Source organism: Salvelinus alpinus, chromosome 10, assembly GCF_045679555.1.
Source record: "Salvelinus alpinus chromosome 10, SLU_Salpinus.1, whole genome shotgun sequence".
In the NCBI taxonomy this organism is placed as follows: Eukaryota; Metazoa; Chordata; class Actinopteri; order Salmoniformes; family Salmonidae; genus Salvelinus; species Salvelinus alpinus.
Genome location: NC_092095.1, coordinates 80,996,874 through 81,002,873, shown reverse-complemented (window position 1 = coordinate 81,002,873; position 6,000 = coordinate 80,996,874). Strand labels below are relative to the sequence as shown.

The 6,000-nt window shown below is 44.8% G+C and overlaps 1 long non-coding RNA gene across 1 annotated transcript; it reads left to right on the top strand.

The window, feature by feature from the left end:
• Nucleotides 1-3,299: 3,299 nt before the first annotated feature.
• Nucleotides 3,300-5,082, top strand: LOC139531389 (uncharacterized). The gene is made up of 4 exons (XR_011666357.1): nucleotides 3,300-4,190; nucleotides 4,283-4,455; nucleotides 4,578-4,728; nucleotides 4,881-5,082. It is a non-coding gene; the product is annotated as an uncharacterized lncRNA (long non-coding RNA).
• The last annotated feature ends 918 nt before the right edge of the window (nucleotides 5,083-6,000 follow it).

Here is a 6,000-nt window from a genome sequence, read left to right as displayed (position 1 = left end):
AAAAAAAACCGTGTAAACCATTTTTATTGACCAGAATGTAACTGAAAATACAATAGCAGCCTTGCCATTGTCCATCAATACCAAAACATATTATTTTTTTCGTATATAACATTTTGGGAAATGTATGCAGTCATTGTAGTCTTAAATGTTGTTGGCCAACCAAAACATTAACCCGTACTAAGGCTAGGCTACATGGCTCTGAGTGGAAGCACCTTTTCACTAGAAACTTTCTTGTGTTCAAATTAGCGTCAATAGCTAGGAAACATTCAGTATTTCCACTTGGCTGCACCTACGGTTACGAGAACGATAAATGCTGTTTTAAGAACATTCAGTATTTCCACTTGACGATGGGATCCAGGTCTACTGTTTGATATTCCAATTTAGACTTTACTCAATATTTTGGTCTGTCCTGTAATTGAAGTTACTGTAGAATCAAAGCTGAGGGTTTTTGGCTTGTCACACCATAGATTGAATTTACTGTAGAATCAAAGCTGGGGTTTTTGGCTTGTCACACCATAGATTGAATTTACTGTAGAATCAAAGCTGGGGTTTTTGGCTTGTCACACCATAGATTGAATTTACTGTAGAATCAAAGCTGGGGTTTTTGGCTTGTCACACCATAGATTGAATTTACTGTAGAATCAAAGCTGGGGTTTTTGGCTTGTCACACCATAGATTGAATTTACTGTAGAATCAAAGCTGGGGTTTTTGGCTTGTCACACCATAGATTGAATTTACTGTAGAATCAAAGCTGGGGTTTTTGGCTTGTCACACCATAGATTGAATTTACTGTAGAATCAAAGCTGGGGTTTTTGGCTTGTCACACCATAGATTGAATTTACTGTAGAATCAAAGCTGGGGTTTTTGGCTTGTCACACCATAGATTGAATTTACTGTAGAATCAAAGCTGGGGTTTTTGGCTTGTCACACCATAGATTGAATTTACTGTAGAATCAAAGCTGGGGTTTTTGGCTTGTCACACCATAGATTGAATTTACTGTAGAATCAAAGCTGGGGTTTTTGGCTTGTCACACCATAGATTGAATTTACTGTAGAATCAAAGCTGGGGTTTTTGGCTTGTCACACCATAGATTGAATTTACTGTAGAATCAAAGCTGGGGTTTTTGGCTTGTCACACCATAGATTGAATTTACTGTAGAATCAAAGCTGGGGTTTTTGGCTTGTCACACCATAGATTGAATTTACTGTAGAATCAAAGCTGGGGTTTTTGGCTTGTCACACCATAGATTGAATTTACTGTAGAATCAAAGCTGGGGTTTTTGGCTTGTCACACCATAGATTGAATTTACTGTAGAATCAAAGCTGGGGTTTTTGGCTTGTCACACCATAGATTGAATTTACTGTAGAATCAAAGCTGGGGTTTTTGGCTTGTCACACCATAGATTGAATTTACTGTAGAATCAAAGCTGGGGTTTTTGGCTTGTCACACCATAGATTGAATTTACTGTAGAATCAAAGCTGGGGTTTTTGGCTTGTCACACCATAGATTGAATTTACTGTAGAATCAAAGCTGGGGTTTTTGGCTTGTCACACCATAGATTGAATTTACTGTAGAATCAAAGCTGGGGTTTTTGGCTTGTCACACCATAGATTGAATTTACTGTAGAATCAAAGCTGGGGTTTTTGGCTTGTCACACCATAGATTGAATTTACTGTAGAATCAAAGCTGGGGTTTTTGGCTTGTCACACCATAGATTGAATTTACTGTAGAATCAAAGCTGGGGTTTTTGGCTTGTCACACCATAGATTGAATTTACTGTAGAATCAAAGCTGGGGTTTTTGGCTTGTCACACCATAGATTGAATTTACTGTAGAATCAAAGCTGGGGTTTTTGGCTTGTCACACCATAGATTGAATTTACTGTAGAATCAAAGCTGGGGTTTTTGGCTTGTCACACCATAGATTGCATTTACTGTAGAATCAAAGCTGGGGTTTTTGGCTTGTCACACCATAGATTGAATTTACTGTAGAATCAAAGCTGGGGTTTTTGGCTTGTCACACCATAGATTGAATTTACTGTAGAATCAAAGCTGGGGTTTTTGGCTTGTCACACCATAGATTGAATTTACTGTAGAATCAAAGCTGGGGGTTTTGGCTTGTCACACCATAGATTGAATTTACTGTAGAATCAAAGCTGGGGTTTTTGGCTTGTCACACCATAGATTGAATTTACTGTAGAATCAAAGCTGGGGTTTTTGGCTTGTCACACCATAGATTGAATTTACTGTAGAATCAAAGCTGGGGTTTTTGGCTTGTCACACCATAGATTGAATTTACTGTAGAATCAAAGCTGGGGTTTTTGGCTTGTCACACCATAGATTGTGCAGAGATATATTTTCTGTGACCTACTTACAGCCCTATGTGCGTTTTAATAGATTAATTATATAATATTCTTAATTTAATCCTTTTCCCATTTTTTATTGTGTTTTCAAAAAAGCAATATACTTCAACGAGAAATGAACATCCTCCTAGTTGACCTAGAAGTCCTGCTGTGCCTGGTGCATCACACAGTTGGAGTGTGAGGAAGGAACTCTCACAGGATAGGTGGAGGGAGTCCAGGCCTGAGATGGTAGATTCTCTGCTGGCTGCAGAGCATGCTTCTCAGAAGATCTGTCAGTCATGCAATGAGAAAAGGGCTATTCTGTGATGGAGGGGTTCTACACTCCCCTTCCTCCATCTACAGCCATATCTCTCCACAGTGATGGAGGGGTTCTACACTCCCCTTCCTCCAACTACAGCCATATCTCTCTACAGTGATGGAGGGGTTCTACACTCCCCTTCCTCCAACTACAGCCATATCTCTCCACAGTGATGGAGGGGTTCTACACTCCCCTTCCTCCATCTACAGCCATATCTCTCCACAGTGATGGAGGGGTTCTACACTCCCCTTCCTCCATCTACAGCCATATCTCTCCACAGTGATGGAGGGGTTCTACACTCCCCTTCCTCCATCTACAGCCATATCTCTCCACAGTGATGGAGGGGTTCTACACTCCCCTTCCTCCATCTACAGCCATATCTCTCCACAGTGATGGAGGGGTTCTACACTCCCCTTCCTCCATCTACAGCCATATCTCTCCACAGTGATGGAGGGGTTCTACACTCCCCTTCCTCCATCTACAGCCATATCTCTCCACAGTGATGGAGGGGTTCTACACTCCCCTTCCTCCATCTACAGCCATATCTCTCCACAGTGATGGAGGGGTTCTACACTCCCCTTCCTCCTTCTACAGCCATATCTCTCCACAGTGATGGAGGGGTTCTACACTCCCCTTCCTCCAACTACAGCCATATCTCTCTACAGTGATGGAGGGGTTCTACACTCCCCTTCCTCCATCTACAGCCATATCTCTCCACAGTGATGGAGGGGTTCTACACTCCCCTTCCTCCATCTACAGCCATATCTCTCCACAGTGATGGAGGGGTTCTACACTCCCCTTCCTCCATCTACAGCCATATCTCTCCACAGTGATGGAGGGGTTCTACACTCCCCTTCCTCCATCTACAGCCATATCTCTCCACAGTGATGGAGGGGTTCTACACTCCCCTTCCTCCATCTACAGCCATATCTCTCCACAGTGATGGAGGGGTTCTACACTCCCCTTCCTCCATCTACAGCCATATCTCTCCACAGTGATGGAGGGGTTCTACACTCCCCTTCCTCCATCTACAGCCATATCTCTCCACAGTGATGGAGGGGTTCTACACTCCCCTTCCTCCATCTACAGCCATATCTCTACACAGTGATGGAGGGGTTCTACACTCCCCTTCCTCCATCTACAGCCATATCTCTCCACAGTGATGGAGGGGTTCTATACACTCACAGGTGGAAGGGTAGGAGGCAGACAAAACATTCCCTGGTTCTCCAGGTGGGATTCTCACTCACCCCCCCACATAACAAATCATTTGTTACAGAAACCTTCACAGGCCCTATGTTTAAATCAAATGTATTTATAAAGCCCTTCTTACATCAGCTGATATCTCAAAGTGCTGTACAGAAAGGAAGCGAGTGCAACTACTCAGCGTTGGAGAGACGTTGTTCATTTATGTGTGTTGTATTTCAGAGGAAACAGCTGAGAACATGGATGGTCCCCGGGTACTACAGAGAACAATAGAAGTCGTGTTTCTGCATCAAAACAAAGGAAACAGAACCCTGTACCGTCAGACAGGTTTGTTACATTTCCTGAATATTGAATTGAACACACAAGCCATGAAATGTAACAAATATAATTACATTCTCCTTTTGTTTTTTTGGTGACAGATGGATGCAAGAAAAGACACCCTCTGAGCAGAAAGATATTGGAAGAAAAGGCCAAATTGACAGCTGCCATAGAGGAGTACAACACCCCGTGTACCAGGTTCAGCAATACCATCTGCAGAGGAGATCCTTTACGCAGACCTTCCTGCCTGGCCTTGAGGAGCTGCACGAACAAAGTGGGTCACAATAATAATGTTTTTGTTTGCTGTCTGTGTTTGTTCAGTTGCGCAAACACTGCCATTTTAAAGTTACAAATCCACATTGCATTCTTATGTGGACCTACTCACAACGAACACAGCCTTTGACCCGGTGATGCTCCTGACACGGCCGAAGGAGGAGGAGTTAATTGTCCTACAGGAAGTCCAGCAGCACTGGGAAAGCCTAAAGAGAGGAATCGGAGAATGTGCAACACCTTGCTTCACATGTGGCACCTGACCTAAGCAGGCAAAGTAGGGGAACTTTCATTAATATGTACAATTGATGTTGGCACCCTGTAATTGCTATTGAATTTAAGGAATACATCATTGTATTTACCCTACACATTACGATTGTTGGTGTTAAGGCTGACAAATTGAATTGAGGTCTCTTCTCCCTGCTTCAGAGGAGAGTCAGCAGCCTCAGAAGACACCAGGACTCTGTCCAACTGTTATACAGCAAAGCTATGGGCCAAGACACCTCCCTCCTAGAAGATAACTTCATAGATGACCTCGTGGAAGAGGACCTAGATGACATCTATGACAGCGTCCACTACAGCTCTGATGACGAGGAATCTGTCCCAGACTGACGGTGTTCGTTTGGGTGGAAAGGGATTCCATTAGTTTGTCCCAGACTGACGGTGTTAGTGTGGGTGGGTGCAGTTTGCACGGGGGTGGAAAGGGATTCCATTAGTTTGTCCCAGTCTGACGGTGTTAGTGTGGGTGGGTGCAGTTTGCACGGGGTGGAAAGGGATTCCATTAGTTTGTCCCAGTCTGACGGTGTTAGTGTGGGTGGGTGCAGTTTGCACGGGGGTGGAAAGGGATTCCATTAGTTTGTCCCAGTCTGAAGGTGTTAGTGTGGGTGGGTGCAGTTTGCACGGGGGTGGAAAGGGATTCCATTAGTTTGTCCCAGACTGACGGTGTTAGTGTGGGTGGGTGCAGTTTGCACGGGGTGGAAAGGGATTCCATTAGTTTGTCCCAGACTGGCGGTGTTCGTTTGGGTGGGTGCAGTTTGCACTGGGTGGAAAGGGATTCCATTAGTTTGTCCCAGACTGACGGTGTTCGTTTGGGTGGGTGCAGTTTGCACGGGGGTGGAAAGGGATTCCATTAGTTTGTCCCAGTCTGACGGTGTTAGTGTGGGTGGGTGCAGTTTGCACGGGGTGGAAAGGGATTCCATTAGTTTGTCCCAGTCTGACGGTGTTAGTGTGGGTGGGTGCAGTTTGCACGGGGGTGGAAAGGGATTCCATTAGTTTGTCCCAGTCTGACGGTGTTAGTGTGGGTGGGTGCAGTTTGCACGGGGTGGAAAGGGATTCCATTAGTTTGTCCCAGACTGAAGGTGTTCGTTTGGGGTGGGTGCAGTTTGCACGGGGGTGGAAAGGGATTCCATTAGTTTGTCCCAGACTGACGGTGTTCGTTTGGGGTGGGTGCAGTTTGCACGGGGGTGGAAAGGGATTCCATTAGTTTGTCCCAGACTGAAGGTGTTCGTTTGGGGTGGGTGCAGTTTGCACGGGGGTGGAAAGGGATTCC